The sequence below is a fragment of the Pteropus medius genome, unplaced genomic scaffold (assembly GCF_902729225.1).
Source record: "Pteropus medius unplaced genomic scaffold, Ma_sr-lr_union100, whole genome shotgun sequence".
In the NCBI taxonomy this organism is placed as follows: domain Eukaryota; kingdom Metazoa; phylum Chordata; class Mammalia; order Chiroptera; family Pteropodidae; genus Pteropus; species Pteropus medius.
Window position 1 is genome coordinate 14,633,179 of NW_024344370.1, and position 19,126 is coordinate 14,652,304.

General features: G+C 40.8%; 1 protein-coding gene across 8 annotated transcripts in view; it reads right to left on the bottom strand.

The window, feature by feature from the left end:
- Window positions 1–19,126, bottom strand: part of ZNF366 (zinc finger protein 366) — a 268,862-nt gene that overhangs the window by 155,830 nt on the left and 93,906 nt on the right. For 6 of the 8 annotated variants that reach the window (XM_039870182.1, XM_039870183.1, XM_039870185.1 and 3 more), the window contains 2 exons: window positions 2,835–3,020; window positions 1,384–1,689 (listed from right to left, as the gene is read on the bottom strand). The exons of the other annotated variants lie outside the window; for them this stretch is intronic. The gene's annotated coding sequence lies outside the window, so the exon portion shown is untranslated. The remainder of the gene's footprint in view (window positions 1–1,383; window positions 1,690–2,834; window positions 3,021–19,126) is intronic. 8 annotated transcript variants of the gene reach the window in all.

The following is a 19,126-nucleotide window of genomic DNA, read 5'->3' on the forward strand; positions in this document are numbered from 1 at the left end:
CATAGGCAGGGCATAGGGAAACCATTAAAATAGTACAGAACCCCAGGGCAAGGTACAGTGGAGCTTCCACCCTTCCTAGAGCTGAAGGAGAGAAAGGGAAGGAGCGGTTACTGGAACCCAAAATGAGAAGTCGTGATGAGAAGCATAATGTAAGAGAAGAAGTGACCTTTAGTCCAGGGAAACAGCCAGGCTAAGGTGACCCCATGTAAAGGGAGCAGGGAACAAATACCCCAGTCTCCTTCTCCTTCCTCTCTCTTATCTACGGCTCCCCCGCTCTCATTGGCCAAGACCTAATGAAACTCCTTTACGTGGTCCAAACAGCCTCCTGGCCAGAGAGCAGGTAGAAAAAGAAATTCTGAAGGGGCAAAGGTGGCTATACCCCCTTCCAAAGAAAGGAAGACATCAGGATGCAGTGCACCGAGACTTGATCATGAGCATCCTTTTCCCCTTTCAGTCCAATCTCTGCTAAAAATAAGAACACATGGGATAAAACCAATTAAGAAAACCTTCCTGGAAGTAGGTTGTAAGCTGCATTTTAAGAAAGAAAAGGACGTGGCTAGGAGATAGTCGAGGAGACTACAGGAAGAGGTTATTGATGGGAGAGATTATTGATGTTGCTATCATCTTCAATGCTTTATCAAATACAGCAAAAATATATTTACCCGCTACATCAAATACAGCAAAACAAAACAAAACAAACAAAACCAAACCCTATGTGCTATTATCTTCCACATAGTGTTTGCTGTATTTGAAGGTAAGTGAGCCAATGACAGTGAGCCCAAAAACAGCAGATGAGGCATGCCTACATTTCAGGGAGTTGCTTTTCCCCTGCTTCATAATGCTGTGTCTAGAATCACGGCAGTCTGAAATCAATTTGTCGATCTTCTGGAGGACAGGGCATGAGCGAATCCTACTTCACCACCTGTAGAACCAAACATTTTTTTGAAGCCATGGCTCTAGAACCACATAGGCCTAACTAGGTCTGCATCCTGGCTCTGCCACTTAATAGCTGTGTAACCTTGGGTCAAACCCTGTAAGCTTGCTAAGCCATAACTTCCTTATTTGACAATTGGGGATAAAATACCTCTCCCTAGTATTGTAGTGAAAATTAAAGAAAATAGCATATCTGTATTAGTGAAAGTTCTTTCATTGCAAATAACAGAAGCTGATTCTGGCCTGCTCAAGCCAAAAAAAAAAAAAAAAAAAAGAAAGGTCGGGGAGGGAGAGAGAAAGAAGAATGAGGGAAGGAGGGAAGGAAGAAAAAAGAAAAAGAAAGGAAGAAAGAGAATTAGACTACTTATTAAAATACTGGGGTAGTTCAGTGTGCAAGGAAGAAGTAAAGAAAGAGTAGATTAAGATGTTCATATCATATATAGACCTCACCATAGTCCTTAATGGTTTCAAGTTTGGTAAATCTCTGGCAGCAAGAACCAGGACAATTCCAACATCCAGGCAGCAGCAGATGTACCCCTTCTGGAACATGTGGACATACGGCCCAGTTTCAATAGTTACAGTCCATGGCTTCTTCATTCCCAATGTAAATTTCAGGCAGAGAGAATGTCATCGGCTCAGCTTGAACAGGATCAATCTACTGAGTTGGCCAGGCATGGTCGGGATGAGGAGAGGCCCCAATGGTCATGTAGGGGACATGACACTGCAAATCCACCTTTGTGTGCCTAAAGGGCAGTCCTGGGGAAGGAGAAATCTGGATGAGCCATGTAGCCCCCGCTACCTATAGAAAAGTCATCACCTATGGGGCCCGACACATAGAAGTCCCATGAGGTGTTTGTTAGCCATTCTTCTTTCAATGGTTGTGACAGGGGCAGCATTTAGAATTTAAGTTTTTTTTCCCTGAAGATCTTTTGCAAACTATTAGCTGTTATTATTAATATCTATATATTTAAAGTTTTGGATTTATTCTATATATTTTATTCAATTATACATCCATGGGGAGAACGGACCATTATATTTCCCACTATATCTCTTCATCTTCATTTAATGCTTTGTGAACAATAGGTGCCCAAGAGATATGGTCTACTCACGACAGCTTATAAATCTATACTGATATCAGAGTTCCTGTAAGCAATTTGTGCCCCCATTTGCCTTTCCTTATAACCTACGACATAAATCAATATCTGTTCAATAAACTCGAAGTTTATTTAGTTTTATATTACTAAAGAAAACTTCTAAATATTTCAATTTGAAGAAAAAAATGTATCATTCATAACTCTAACCAAGATCTTAAAAATTATTGAAAATGGTTTACAATAAATGTATGTGTTCTGCCAATTCTGATCGAATGGTAAGAGCTGCTTGGCACTGTATTGAAAAGGTTAATGAGAAAGAGGCTGAGACAGAGAAAATGCCATCATCAATTATTAATGTCTGGCATGGACACAGGATTGGGAAGTGGTGGCATGTATGTTAAGTAATTAGCATTCCTAGGCCATATTCACGGATTGAAATAAACACGAAAATCAGATTTACATGAAGAAAACTAAGACCAATTTGAAGCAGGGATGAGATACATTATTGTAATTGTGTCCTCAATTTAGAGATGATTGAAACTGAGTTAAGAAAGATTACGTCAAGGCAAGATTTATTTATATAAATATTGCCTTATTATTAGACATTATCATCATCATTGTGATTATTTAAATAATAGAACAAGAGATGATTATCAAGATTATACTTATCCCTGAAAGTCATGAGTTTCCAAATCTAGTATTTAAGTGGTAATTGTGTATAGTTACAGTGTATTAATTTAGGCTTAGGTTCAACTACACAGAACAGAAAACTCAACTGAAGAAAACCTGAATGAGGTAGAAGCTTACTGTATTTCTCTCTCCCATAGAAGTCCCAAGACAGGCAATCCAAGGCTGGTACGGAGGCCCCATAATCATCAGTAATCTGGTTGTCTTCTATCTTTGTGTTCCACCTTCCTTAGCAAAGGCTTCCATCCTCAAAGCTGTCTCACTCCCCAAGATAGCTGCTGGAACTCCAACCATCATATCTGCATTCTAGCCAGGAAAAAAAAGGAAGGAGAAAATGGCAGATTGATGTTATCCTGCTTAGTTAGCCCTACTTTAGTTTTCCCAGAAGCCCCACTCAATGACTTGCAATTGCACCCCACTGACCACCTCAAGCAGTAAGGGAATTTGGGAACTGCAGGAAAAGCAGAACATGTTTACATCCAGGAGATGGGGAGAATGGATATTTGGTAGTCAACTAACAGTCTCTGACACAATTTGCCTATTAAAAACATGCTACCACTAAGTACTTAGTGATTCCACTAGACCATACACTCCAAGGAAGCAGGGACCTCATCTATTTTGTTTACTATGGCCCTCCATCCCAACCCCAGCAACCCAAACATTGTACAAAATATAATGTAAATGACTGGCCCAAAGTTACTCCATAAATAAGAGGCCAAGTCAGAATTAGAATGCTGGTCTGCCCCCAAAGCCTAAATGCCTCCTCAATTCTTCCATGTTTTAAGGCTTGTACAAAGAGGTAAATAGTAGAGCCAGGAGAGAGGCTGGAGAGGCAGACCGGAGGCTAATAAGCAGTGACAGTCCTTAATGACTTTTCATCAGAGATTTTAAACGCAGATCCCACAAGGGACAGTGTAAAGAGAGCAGGAAACAGAAGAGTCTATAGAATAGTGCACAAATCCAGGTTAATGTTGATTGACTTAAACTAAGACTTTGTCAGTGTGGACAGAGGAACAGGGATGAATTTGAGAGACAGCTTTAAGGATCCATGGGACAAGGGTCATTGGATGTAGGGAGAGGGAGACAGCAGGGATCATGGGCTTCTAGTTTATGAGGCAGTGTAGATTAAGATGACATTCATAGTAACTAATGGAGGACAAGGCAGGTTTTTAAATGGAGATGGAGAGTGTTTGTCCACTCTGCCTAGTAAAGTAACCTAATTCAGCCAACAGAGTAGAGGAATGAGCTTATTTTTAACCACTTCTGGTTATCCCATGGGTAAAATCCTCATCCTCTTTGTGAAGTTATTTCTACTATAGGTTGAGCAAGTAGAAAAGAATAATTCATGAGAACAAACCATCTAGGAACAGCTCACTGTTCTCTGAGTTCCCACTGAAAGGGAGAGCTGTGGGGGCGGGGCAGGATTTACAGCAGCTCTACAACAGCTGTTCCAGACTGAGAATCACCCTAGAACATGGCCTCTTTGAAAATGAAATCCAACGTAATATTTCTAAATGTGGCCTTTTAAAACCTGAGAACTTAAAAGTTTCTGGGCATAATTATCGGGTTTGTTTTTTTTTTCCTTGAGTACCGCAAAGCTGCAGAGAATGACTATATTTAGGATAGGACATGGTGGTTGTCCACCTAATCCAGAAGTCATGCAAAGTTAGAGATGCGCAAAGCATTTGGAAATATTAGAGGCCAGTATTGTTCCATTTAAGTCTGATGTTCACTGTGGCCAAAGCACTGGCTTCCACTTCCCTGGGATTATCTGAACAATTTCACATACATCTGATTTTATTTTGCTAACAATTATTTGGCCTGCATTTTCTTTCCAATTATGGCTTGATAGACATTTTACAAGGTTGTTGAAATAGGAACAAATTTTATTTATGTAGAGGAACATAACATAAACAGATTTAATTATGAGGTAGATATGCATATGGAAGTGTTTAAAAGAAATTTCCATTGTTAATTTGATCTTGAAAACAAAAAAAAAATCAAAACTTTAAATATAAAAAGTTACGTAGTAAACTATGAGAGGATATTTTGAGATCAGCAATATGTAATTTATTTTCTTTGTTTATTACTACTCTCTCTCCTCCCTCACACCAAAATCTCGCTATTACAATGTTTCCAAAATATTTTCCTGTCCACTTATTTTCCAAATTGAATTACAATCTGATGGATTAGTTTCATTAAAAAGTTACAAAAAGTTGAGAAAAAACTCCAATAATATTAGAAATAGTAAGATATACCAACCAAATAAAATAATGAAGACAAGTAGAAAAGGAAGCAAAATTCCCAGAATACCATAACTTACTTGCCTCTTGATGTCCCTAATTTGAGTGATTTATAACTCATTTTGAGAATAGTGTTGGTATCTTCAATGAATTCATTACCAACTCATTTTTGGTTTCTTTTAGTTGTTTTTTTTAGACTTTATGAGTCGAATGTTCAAACATAGCAATTTCTTGCTTCTGTCTTTGCAAGTCAAGGTAGCTACTATTTAGCCTTGTTTTCTCTAAAGAATCCTTAACAACTTGATATGGATGTCCCCACTTCATTAATTTGCTAATAAGCAAAGGGTTATTATAAATATACTGAGATTTCTGGGCACATTTTTTATTTAAGCATTTCCAGCAAGGCCTTGCATAACCTCTTTGTCCATTCCCAATCCAATTCCCAGGACACGAGAATTCAGGCAGAAATGCTCTTACATGCCATTTTTAATATTTGTCATGTCATGTGATCCATGCATTTTAGAGCTTGCAGGCAATAGATAGGTTTTACGATCTATTTGGTATTCTGGGATCTATGGTCTGACTCTCTTTGATGTTTCTCTGGGTGCCATTGAATATTTAATCCTATTCATTGTCTGGACCATATCATCTCATAAATTTTCCAAATGAATAATCCCTGGTCTACCCAATGTGACATTTTGCATCACCTTTTCAGAGGTGAATTTATGAGAATGAAATAGATACCATTTTAGAAAATTTGATCCAAATTTCCCAGCACATTTTTAAGCAGTTCAAGGTTATAGTCCAAATATGACCAAATATCCTTTTTCTCATGAAACTCTAGAAGCATCCAAAACTCTACTACTATACCAACAAACTACCTTCAGCATTCATCCAAGGAACCAAATATATGTCATCACAACTCCTAGGCTAATGGAAAATGACATTTAAGTCAATATCACTCTAAAGAACTTCTGTTCTCTTGCCGCTTATACTTATTTTCAAAACATAGAAGTAAGCTATAACCCACTCTGAGCTCCCACTGAAGGCATTGATATAATTTTCAGCAAATACATCACTTACACTGAAAGCCAACTTTGTCACAATAGTGCTATTCTAATTCAAACCACAAATCTTTCTCTCATATAAAATCCTCTCTCTTATGTCTATAGGAAAAAAAAAATGCATTATGTGCAGGTTTAAAAACCACTGGTTTCTGAGCATCTGCCAGTTCCATTCTCTTTCAAACACCTTCCCAAAACCCCAGCCCCTCCACAAAAGCTCCCATACCTTAGCAGCAGTGAGGCCCGCAGCCACGGCCACCACCCCAGAGAGGCCAGAACCACACATCCCATAATAATCCATTTAAAGAACAAACTATCATCGTGCATGCTTATTTATCTTATTTCTGTTCTGTGAGAATTTATCTTGATTCTGTAGGGCATAGTATGTAAAGGAGCCATATTTATTTTCCTATCTTTACACTGGATTCTGCGCTGCCAATGATAGCTGTTCTAACTCTTAAATCTCACAAAGTGTTATTTTATGACTTTTCTCACTTGGAAGGATATTTAATAAAGACTGCATTTGAATCTCCTCATTCTTTAAATTGAAAAAATCAAAGCAAATTGATGAATACCCACAAATTACTTCTGCTTACTAGCTTATAACTCCCTGGTCCCTTATACTTTTCTAGTTGAACTAAGCATAATTGACAGGGAAAGGTGGAGCTTCTTATTTAATGGGGCTGGAATGCTGCACATAGATTATTTCAATGATCTAAATGATCAGGGAACATAGAATATTCCATACGTGTTCCTCTGGAAGGATTTATTTATTTATTTTTATCAGAGTCTTTGATGACCATGTCTAAGACTCTTTTTATCAAAGAGTCTTTGATGACCATGTCTAACACCTGGCACAAAGCTCAGGTTCTGGAGTCTAACTCAGCTCTTAACTCCAACCCTTCCACAAAGGATATTTATCTTCTCTGATCTTAGTGTTCTATTGAATGAAATAAGCACCATCACCATAATAACACACCTTGCAGAACTGTGGTTAGGATGAAATGAAAGAAGATGACAATTTAGGAAGGGGATAGGGGAGAAGGATGTGGTCAGAGACCCCTCTCCTTTTGCTTCCCCTTTCCAGGCTCTGGCCCCTGAATATTTCTCAACCCTGTTGTTTTCCTGCTGCTCTCTTAATCCAGGGACTAATTGCAAACACCATGGAGCAGAGATTGCTCTGTCTTACAAGCATTTACTCTATGTGCAGTCAGTGGATCATGCAGTGAACTCATGTGATTTGGCAAGTCTCATTTATTTCATCCATAGCCTGAAACTTCCTTGTAAAATATAGGATTCCACACAGGCTAGGGTTCTTACTGGATGAAGCCTTACAAGGTTCCATGTTAGAGTCTTTCCTATTTTGCTATTTCTACCTCAAGGCTATCACTGACAATCATATTCACTCCTATGACATTACAATCTATAATTCTAGCTATCATCATTAAGAGCCTACCATATGCCAGATGTTCTACTTGTCCTTACCTTATATGAAACTACAAGATGAACATTCTTTTTTCTTCTTTTTAACTTATGGGGGAACTGAGATTCAGGGACATAAGTTACTTGTCCAAGACCACACAGCTAGGAATGGGCCAAGCCGTTACTCGAAGTTAAGTCTGAGTCCAAAGACCGTATTTTTTTCACTCTACCAGAGAAAGCAAATAAATTTCAATTCATGTGCCCAATATGATGCATTAGTGGAGGGTGAGTGCTGTGTTAAAAAGCATTCTGAGGCTGGGCCTGTGCTCAGGGGACAGAGTGCTGTTAACAGTGAGTAATGTCTGCGTGGGCTCTGGCGGGGAGAAAGCCAGAGCGTGGTAGGTGCCAAGCTGCCTCCTGAATATCATGCAACCTTTAACCACCTAGTTTCTACTCACCAGAAAGAAGGAGTTAATTTGCCTCCTTGGAATACTACTTTATACCTTCTAGTGCTTTACTCTCCCTTTTCATCAAAGAAAAACATCCTGTTTTTAAAGCTTTTAACCCCTACGAGATAGTCTTTCCTGCAATTCCCTTTGTTGAGTGCAGATTTTTTGCCTCCTGGGCTACAGGGAGACCAGAAGTGGCTTTATTTTACAGATCTCTTCTCAGTCAGGGGATCTTCCTTTCCCCTGACCGTTCTGCTGTCTAATTTTCTGACACTGGAGCCCATCTTGTATGTACCAACTAAATTTATGGCCTGGACAAATTACTTAATCTTTCTGCACTATAGTTTCTTGACTTATCTTTTTTAAAAAGTGGGAGGAGGGAGTGGGTAGGAGAAGGAGAGAGAGAGGGGTGGGGAGAGAGAGAGAGAGAGAGAGAGAGAGAGATTGGATACAGGAGATAGACAGTGATTAGTGATTATCACCCCTACCTGCACATCAGTATCACCTGAACAGCTTTATAAACATGTTCATACCAGAAGCCCAGTCCATATCAGTTGGGTCACTCTCTGGAGCTGGGAACCAAGGATCAGTTTATTAAAAGCCCCAGATAATTCTAATATGCATCCATGTAGGGTAGAGAATCACTGGACTGTCACTAAATCCTAATAGACATTGCATTGATAAATATAATTTATTAAATAAATCTGGTGGCTTTGAGTTCATTTTCATTCTTCTTATAAGGGCTAACTAGCCCCTTTAAACACTTACTTGCAAGTTTTAAAAAACACAGATTTTTAGGCAGCTTTTAAATATATTGGCTTTCCCATGGAACTGTTACATAAATATATTGCGGGATTTATTAGTCTCTCCTCTTTTATAGTGTGTAGTGTTCTGATTTGATTTACAATTTACCATGTTTGCAAAATCAAGTGTTTCTCAAAATGCAGTCTGTGGACCATCATATATCAGAACCATCCAACGTGATTCTTTAAGAAAAATGAAGATTCCCAGACCTACCTAAGACCTACTGGATCAGAGCCTCTGGAGGTAGTGCCGGGAAGTCAGTGTTTTTAACTAGCGCCTGCAGCAATTTGTAAGCACATTAAAGTGTTAAGAGGACCCTCATCTGCAGACTGATTTGTATGTATGCACCATAGTACCACAGCACCATAGCACTAGACTTATGTGGGAGTTTGATAAACACTATCTTATCATTGTCATTATGAAGCATATAAAATACTGACTGTAGCACTTGTACACAGGCTTTACATTGCTTTTTTTTTTTTTAAAGCATACTCTTCCATTTTTACTTAACAGTCTCTGCTAAGCAAAGTACTCTTTAGTTGAGGAGAGCTGCTGAGTTATGTTTTTGTTTGGTTTTGGGTGTTACCCTCTTTTTTAACTATCTCAACTGAATAGATCTTGAGATCAGGAGCAAAGGCTATTCTCTGCTGAGCCTCTTTGTAAACAGGCTCAACCTCAAGGACGTCTTCCCTGCTACAGAAACTAATCGCCTAGGTGTTGGGTGGGGGCGAAATGTGGCCCGGGGAGTCTACGTCTGAAAACAGAAATCTCCATCTGATGTGTAACTCTCCACTGACAGGCTCAGAGCTTAGCCCAGCCCTGAGCCCTAGATTCCTTGATGCTTACTTTTTTCTTAGAAAAAAAAAAATGTCTAGTGCCTGGTTCATAAAGCCCAGTCATCATTAATGAGCCAATGGATATAAAATTTTTTAATATCTGACGTAAAAGCCCATTTCATGTACAAAGCAACTCTCTTATTGCATTAGTACTTGAGTGGTTTGTTTTGGCAAATCTAGAATTCAATTATGATGTTTTTTTAACAAGTAGATTTCACTACAGAGGCTTTTAGGAAATGGAAATTAATGTGTGGCTGATTAAAGTGATGACAAGACTTAGTTTTCAAAAAGCATGTTTCCTTCAAGGAGGAAAGTTCTCCTCCTCGAGCTTTAAGGTTATTCTAAATTAGGGAGGGTTTGTAATGATGTCAAAGGCTGGCTTTCTCTAGAAGATGACTAGCCACCCTAGCTGACTCCATGAGGTCATATTTTCCTTTTCTTAGTGAGTCCCTAAACAATTTTGAGTCACTTTTGTAGCCTTTAACTAAATGATAATTCTCTGAAAGGATTCTCAATTCTCACTTTTCCACTTTATATTATATAAAGCAAAGAGACTAGATCTTTAACATTATAATCCATATGTGCCTCCAAATACATTGCTGTTAGTCTCCAGATTTACCCATTCAGAGGCCCCTTGGTTTTAGCTCATGTGCACTGGAGACAAATAGAATCTGGTTTAGGACACAATGAGCTCATTCTCCTGGACAGAGGGAAAATCAGGCTTGCCAACTCTGGTCCTAATCTCACTCTTATACTGTTATGATTCTTCAGCACAACCATGAAAGCTTGATCTACTTTAGAATTCAAATGTCAACTCTGGAATGTTATTAAGAAAATGATAATAAATAATTTCATAGTCATCCTTCCTAGAAAAAGCTGGTGAGACCATCCATCATCTGTAATGCAAACAACAGCAAACGTTTTGCAGTGCTATGTACAGGCATTTTACAAGTGCTTCTCATGCATTATTTCATTCAGTCCCTACAGCAAGTCCTTTGAGTCAGTATTCTTTATTACTCCCATTTTATGGAAGAAGAAACTGAAGCATACAGGTATGCCACAGGTAGCCAGGGACAGAAGAGCAGTTTAAACAGCACTGTATGACTTTGGAGCCCATGTTCTTTCCACATGATAGGTTAGGTTGCTTTTATAGTAAAATAATAACATTATAGCAACTAATATTCATTGAGTACTAGCTATATGCCCAACAAGTTAGATGCGCTTTACATGTGATACCTCACCTTATCAGGTAACTATTATTATCATCATTTTGCAGATGAGGAAATTAAGGCTGGAAAAGATTAATAACTTGCCCAAAGTCTCACAACTAGGAAGTGGCAGAACTAGATTCACAGGATGGGCCCACCCTGACCCATCAGTATCCATCTCCCAGTCTGTCATGCTCTTCTGTCTTTAGAATGACTGTCAAGAACAACAGAGTCACAGAGATACTGTGCTTGTGGCACAGAGAAAAGTCAAATGGTTAGTGATGTCCAGCCATCTCTCCTGAGCACACAGGAGGAGTAGGGCTCTGACCTGGGTGGTGGGGGCTCTAGCAGCTGAAACCAGATATGGGAGGGGAGCCAGACTGATTGCAACAAAGCTGCAGAGCAAAGATCTGAGAAACAGCAAAGGGTCAAATGCAGGGTCAGATGCAACAAAGATACGTGGGGACAATGCGCAGACCCAAGTGGCTGGGTAGAGAGGAACAACCCGATCCAAGGCAAAAAAACTTCAATTGGCAAGATAGAATAGGCAGGACAGAATAGGCAGGTTTAGGAAAACAGCCCCAGGCAAGACCTCGAGGCTTGGGAGAGGGAAGCAAAATCCACTCATGATTTGGAGGGAGGTAGTCAGAAAGCCTGTGGGATGAGGGGAAGGATGAACGTCTGCCACTGACCTCACTGGACTCGCAATAAACTGAGTTAACCCATCCCCAACAAAATAAAAATCATGATCATCATGAACTTTATTTGTAATCTCTTCCCTATAGAGGTAGATTAAAAAAAAAAAAGTCTATCATTCTCTCTCACAGAGCTTGCTAACACACCCATTTGCCATTTACCCAATTTACTTTGCCTGGAACAGCCACCCACTGAATTCATTAAAGGTTTTTGTTTGTGAGAGTGTCTTGACTCTGGTTAGCATCTTCAATAAAACATGTCTCACTTTGTTCTCTCTCAGTCAGTCTCCCTGGACACCCCACATAATCATTCTTTTGTAAACAAAGCAGGCTTTGAAGCCACTAGGAGTCCTGCAAGGCTGAGAGAGATGAGAATGAGCTACAGGCTCCCTGGTGGAAACCGGAGACTGGAGATCTTTCGTAACCTTCATTGTTTTTCATGATTATGAAAGTAGTGAGTGTTTATTGTAGAAAACATGCCAAAGCATCAAGAAAACACTATTATCCAGCAGAGATAAGCAAACGTAACATCTGGTTTGGAGCATATGTGTGTGTGTATTTTAGCATTAAATTTTGTGCAGTTTTATTTCCTATTTTTTTCTTTCACTTGACATAGTTTAAAAGTGTTTTCCCCAGTCAAATCAATATATACGGTAAGCATTTTTAGTGACTACATATTAGCCCATTCTATTGAATGTCTGGTACCATTTAAGGGTTTCTTTTTTGCCTTTTTATATTAGGCTGCTGTGTTTATTCTGTGGTTACGTATTTAAGCCCTGCCTTATCCATTTCCTCTCTATGCTTTCTGAAATGTAAGACAAATTCTGAGACCCAGAAGACCCTGCTAAATAAACACTGGAAAATAGAAATTCTGGGTTTTGTCTTGAATTCTGCCGCAATTCCCTAAGCAGCTGTGGCCAAATCCCTCTTCCCTGTGTATCTTATTCCACATCTGTCGTGTTGCACTGTCTAATTTAAACATAAGGCAGTTTGGTAAATAAAAAGATTCCACCTGGCCAGCCATGGAACTGAATGCAGAAGAGCTGCTCTTTCCTACAGAGAAACAGTCATGATGGCATGTGCCAGGCATTGTGCTAAGTGCAGTACACACATTGTTTCATTTGATCCTCCCAACATCCCAGTGAGGTAAGAACTATTATTATTCGCATGTGTGGAAGAGAAAACTGAGGCTCAGGGAGGCTAAGTAACTTGGCAGAGGCCTAGCAAGTAACAGGATGGGGTTCAAACCCAGCCTAAGCTCGTAGCCCCTACTGATGACTATTGTTGTACTCAGGTAAAGCACTCTTCCCAAGGACTCCGAGCTCTGTGACCATGTCCTGTGAGAAAGCATTTGACCAGCTGCTTTTCAAAGATAACACATCTGCACATTTCAGAAGCCAATGGAAGATTGTACATGAGGCAAATTTTCTTAAATGTTCAAATCAAGTAGAAAGTACTGAAAACAGATGTGTGACACAGGAAAGAAAAATGGCTCTCAGACACAATTCAGAATATTGAAAGAACTCTAGGATCCAATTTACAAAAGAGCCCCAGATCCTGACATTTCTGAGGGCTCTGTTCTTCATTAGCTCTCCTGAGCATTTTAATAATAAAAATATGTAGCTCTTTAACATGCCCCTCATCCTATTCCTCCCCTGCACAGGGAAATAGTATTTTGAGTTTTTGTAACCAGCCCACAGACACGAGTCTATTTTTGTGAATCCAGACACATCCCTCCACATTCCCTCACGACCCCATCCACTGTGTCAGTCCCTCCCTCCTGCCCCCACATACACAAAGGGCTTCACGGAGGCCTCAGAATAGAGAGGACCTCGCCTACCCTGCCTCCCAGCCTCTCTACCCCCACAATGACTCACGCATTGCACAGAGCCACCAAGACAGAAGAGAACTGACCACAGAACAAGTCGGTTGCCGTTCTGTGATCTGAGCTTTCACAGCCCCCACCACCGTTGCAGCTAAGCCTCTGCCGGGCCTGGTACTATCTCTGTTCAGCATCCACATTATTCTAGAAGAGGGAGAAAATGGGGAAGAGATGGAGGAGGGCTCCCACCTGCTGGGACTAAAGCTGTGCTGTCCAATTCAGCAGCCACTAGCCCCATGTGGCTAGTGAGCTCTCGAAATGTGGCTAGTCCAAATTGAGAGGTAACTGTAAAATATACACCAGATTTCAAAGGTTTCATAGAAAAAAAAAGAATATAGACTATCTTAGTAATAATTTTTTAATTATGTGTTGAATAATGATAATATATTGGGTATATTGGGTTAAATACAATATATTATTAAAATCAAGTTAATCTATTTCTTGTTTACTTTTGTAATCTGGCTACCAAAAAAATTTTATGGCCTATATGACATCTCTATTATATTTCCGTTGGACTGTTCTAGAGTTATTAGCATTTCTGCTCTCAGGTAAGTAAGGCAGGACTTGAGTTTGCTGCCTCTGCCGTGGCAGCCATGGGGCCAATCAGATCTCACTCAACCCAGCTCCTGTCTCAGTGGGTCAGTCCTTAGGTACATATGGATGTGTTTGAAAGGCTTCTGTTCCAGCATATAGCAATTCCATGGCATTGGTCTTTTTCAGGTCTCTTAAAAGTCCAAACCCTGCCTGCCCTCTGCTGAATGTGAGGCCTTTGAAGGTGAAAGACTATATCCCCACTTTCAAAATCTTCCTTCTTTAAGAAATCACTCCTATTTGGCCCACCCTAGCCCTGGGCCCTTCCCTTTCCTCTTTCTAAGACAGAAGGCTACCTCCTAGGGAAGGATTTGGAGGTGAAAGAGACCTTCTCCAAAAGGGTTTGGGCAAAGACCCTTTAGGTAATTGCTTTGGGTTCCTCACACATGCATCCTTTGGCCATGTCCCATCATCTTCTGTTTACAGGAAGAGGACAGTAATAACCAGGAAAATATGGGAGAGTAACCTTCTCTCTGGACATATTCTGCAATTCCCTCAAAGAAGACTGCCTGCAAAGGCACACTGCTTCAAGAGCTTCAGCAGCAGCTTGAGAAATTTAGTGGTCACTGAGCACTACAGTACAATGGTCAGGCACCTGCAATATCAGCTAGAATTAGAATCTTCAAGTGTGAGCCCCAGAAATCTATGTATTAACAAGATCCCCAGGTGACTTGTATGCAATTAAAGTTTGAATAATACTGCTAGAATTGACACCTATTGTTTTTGCCTGATCGCATCCACTTAATTTTCTTCCAATAAGTAAAGGAAGGAAGCCACTTCTCCTGCCATTCTCAGGATATGGAGCTGGACTAACTTGTTCCGTTAATTCAAAAAAGTACATGTGACCTGGGCCTGGCCAATCAGAGCCTTGGGAGCATCTGGAATCTGCTACAGGTGACCCCTGGGGTGGGCTGAAGGGATATGTATGAGCCATCAACATCAACTGCTACAGCCTCCTTATAAGACTTCATTTGAAAAAAAGTTTCTCCTGCTAAAGACACATTTGAAAATCACTTTCCAAGATCTCTTCCAGCTCTGTGACTCTACTGTCCAGGGCCTCACAAGCTCCCTGTAGACATGCCTTTATGTGATGAACAGGCATCAGAGGTGCTGCTGTGTCCTTGGAAAAGGGAGAATATCGTCCACTGAGAGAAGGCACTGTCCTCTTTAGACTCCTGTCCATCCAATGGGGGAAAATTTCTAATGCAGGCAGATTTGCCTCAGCTCTAATCCCTTTAGAAGCTACAGGGTGAATAGACAGCTGAGACCACCTCTTTCATGATTGTTCATCCTGAAGTCCAGCCCTCAAATATAGCCTCAAATAATACCAAAGGGCTAACTGACATCCAAGTCCCAGGGTTCTTTTATAAACAATGCGAATCCTGGGGTATTGTATGTTACTAAATTGGCTACCTTCTCACCAGGCAATGTTGAGGCATAGTGAGGTGGGGTCGGGGGAAGATTCTTCACTCAGGCCTGGGTACAAACATCCTCTCTCTTCAAAATCGATCTCTTCCCCTGACCTCTTATCTCAGGGATTGGCAATAGCTGGGCAATCCAGAGGGTCTGGGCTCCATGTGGGAGGTTCTATATTACTGGGAAAGGTGCTGGCCTGCCTTCTCTATGACACATCAAATACATCCAAATCTAGAGAAGCCAAACAAAAAGAAACAGAAGACAGATCTACAAAAAGAAAAGATTGTTTAGGTTTATAGATTTTAAGTTTCAGAAGAGAACTATTACTTGGATGACCAGGAGAGAAGATATTTGCTCAGCATAAGCAATTAACCAAATGGAACCCAAGAATACAGATTCTCTCTGGGAAAAGGGAATTCTTTGAGAATTTAATTAATCACAGAGCGATTTCAGGAAGAGTCATCTCCTAAACCGAGCAAAGCCAAATTTTCTGTCTCCTACATGCACCTGTTATTACCTGTCTGGATAGCATATTCCCTCACGGTGGCCTCAGTCCTGATTAAAGCTGGAGTTTGTCATGCTGGAAATGACTAGCCTGATACCGTGTTACTAACTTCACAGGAAGCTCCACAGGGCAGAGGTAGGAAACTCTGGGGTTATACTGCTGGATCTGCTCTTTTAACATTGTGGCCTGGGGTAAGTCATTTCACATGTCTGGCTCGATTAAAACTTCTATAAAATGACTGCCTTGATCAATATGATCTCCAGGGCCTCTTCCAGTTCTAAAAGGATTCTAAGTACAGACCCTGATGAGGGGATAGTCTACTAGCTGCAGCCATAAGGAGCCCTTGCCCTCCGGAGACAGCGAACGCAGCCTCTGGGATATACACCTCTGGGACCAGAGCCACACTCTGTTCCTTGTAGGCCTGTTTCACTTGGCCCATAGGGGTACACTAGCCAGAAGTCCCCTCAGTGCAGAGTGGGTACAAACAGCACCAAGGCCTCTCTCATGAGCTCTCTGCACAAAAATATTGAGCTCTGAGCTGGCTTCCACTGCCTTCTGCCCTCCCCCATCTCCCTGGAGCCAGCCATAGCCTGGCAGCTCAGAGTCTTAGAAGGGACAGCCCCTGCCAGACAGATAAGTCATCCTCATCTTGTGCTGAGAGCCATACTGCTTCCCTCAGGACCATAGCCCTTTAAGGAACATGGGAACCTCCTACAGCGCTCTCTTCTCTCCCAGAAGAGGCGAGGAGTAGGGATACATATGGTCTCTGTAAAGGACATCTGCTGTGCATCTAGCCCTAAACAGCAAGAACAGAGCTTCCTCTGAGAGCCCAGATGGTATGCAATTGGGCTCTGGTGATAGGCTGAGCCTTTTTTCCACAGCTAAGGAGACGGAACAGCTGAAGGTTTAAAAAATCTCTTTCAAGACTCTTGATCCCATCTGGGGCCTCTGGAGCACAGCTGGGAGTGGCTCATTGTTATGGCTTGGATCTAGGACTTTCTCTCCAGACTCAATTCTTGAGAAAAACTTCACAATAATTCCCAAATGCTCAAGCAAGGATCCAAGAGGGGTACCATTGAGGAGTTCATGAGGTAATTAGATGTGGTGACTCCAGGTTCTTTTCTAGTCCCACGAGAATTATCAGCTGACATTTTGGGCTTAGAAATGGTCTTTGAAACTGCATGGTATGGCCGCAGGGCTCCTCTTCTCTCTTGGCTGGGCTGTTACACTGTCTTTATGGCTTTTTAAGTAGCTGTCTATGAGATTTGGGTGAAGTTTTACTCTTTCTTTTTGTAATTTTCCTCTTCCCTCTGCTGTGGCCATTAAACATAAAAAACAATCATCTATCAAACTAATTGAAAGCAAGATCTCAGAGATATTTCCACACCCATGTTCATAGTGGCATTATTCACGATAGGCAAAGGTGAAAACAATCAAGCGCTCATCAGTGGATGACTGGATAAACAAAATGTGTTATATACACACAATAGAATAATATTCAGCCTTAAAAAGGAAGGAAATTCTGACACAGGCTACAACACAAATGAAACTTGAGGACATTATGCTAAGTAAAATAAGGCAGACACAAAAAGATAAACACTGTATGATTTCACTTAGATGAAGTACCAAGAGTAGTCAGATTCATAGAGATGTAAAGTTGAATGGTGATTACTGAGGGCTAGGGGAGGGGGAATGTGGAGTTGTTTAATGGGTTTAGAGTTTCAGTTTTGCAAGTTATAAAGAGTTCTGGAGTTTGGCTTCACAATATTATGAATGTACTTAATCCTACTGAACTATACACTTAAAAATAGTTAAGATGGTCAATATTATATGTATTTTACCACAATTAATCTTTTTTTTTTTAAAGAAACAATGGTGGTGGTAGATGAAGTACATGGGAAAGCGAGGGCTGTGTGGATTCTCTTTTCATATGTCCCAACTGTTCTGGCCATATTCGAGTATTTGACACTCAAGTGTGTCTTAGGTGGAGCCCCTGTAAAGAGGGGAACTAGTGCTGCTCTAAGCCCACAGCTGCACTCGGTGTCAAGGAAGCAGTGGACAGAATCTCTCTTGACACTCAGGGCCATGGCCACTGAAGAATTTCTTTTTTTTTTTTTCATTTCTGACTTCCCTCCCTACCGGCCCCACAAGAAATAGATACCAGTAGCGTGGTTTAAAATGGTTGCTACAGGGGCAGGCTCTGGAAGCAAACTGCTTGAATCTGACCTTGCCACTGCCTTTTATTCATTATTTTGATATGAGCACAATATTTAACCTGTCTAATATTCATCTTTAAAATAGATGACATAGGTGCTTGTTTGGGAACACATAACCCAGAGCCTACTCACAGTAAGTACCTGATAAATGAAAACTGTTACCATTTTCTCCACTCAGCCAAATCCTACCCATGGTCCAAGAACCAGCTCAAGCCCCTTCTCCATAAAGTCCTCCAAGAGCCCACCATGAACTCTCCAATAACACTGATTATTTACTCCCTTCCTCCCTGTAGCGGCTTGTCAGGGAGCAGGCTTCACCAGGTCCCTCTAACTGCAGGCAGGGGTAGAGGGTTAAGAGCTGTCATTCCTAGAACACCCAAGTGCACAGGAATCACCACCAATAGCTCATAGGCTACACAGAATAACTGGTAATGCAGAAACTCAAAACATGGCCTTACTTGTTCTTGCAGCTGGTATTAACCTTGTTTGCATTTTATGATTTAAGGGATACCAGGAAAGACTGTGACCTCCCAAATCTCTTCATAACCATGCAGAGGGCCTTTAGAGTAGGTCACTTTGGATTCATTGGTCTCCCTGCTCCCTCTTCTCTTACATGTAAATTTTTTCTGGGAAGGATCTCACCCTCACCTTACCTAAGTTTCTTGATTTTCTGAGACCGCATTGTCAACTGTGAATTTACAATGTTTTGGGGCAAGGATTCAGAAAGCAAGGGAGATGGATACCAGAGAAAACCTGATCTACTTTCTAATTAATCCATCTGTTCATTCTGCCCATTCGTACACTCATTCGGTAAATATTTCTTGAACATCTACCATGTGCCAGGTACTGTTTGCCCCTGCAGGGATGGCTGTGCTGGGACAGCACTCTTTTTAAGATCCTGAAAAGAGAATTCTGTAGTCTTTCCAATGCTGCTTTGGCAGCAGTGTATTGAATATCTCTGCCTGGTGATTTGGGAAACATAAAGCCATTCAACTGAGCAACTTTAGTTTAAGGGCAGTGATTTATTTATCTCTTATCTCAAGTACCTCATATGTTTCCAGACATATGGTAGGTTGATAAG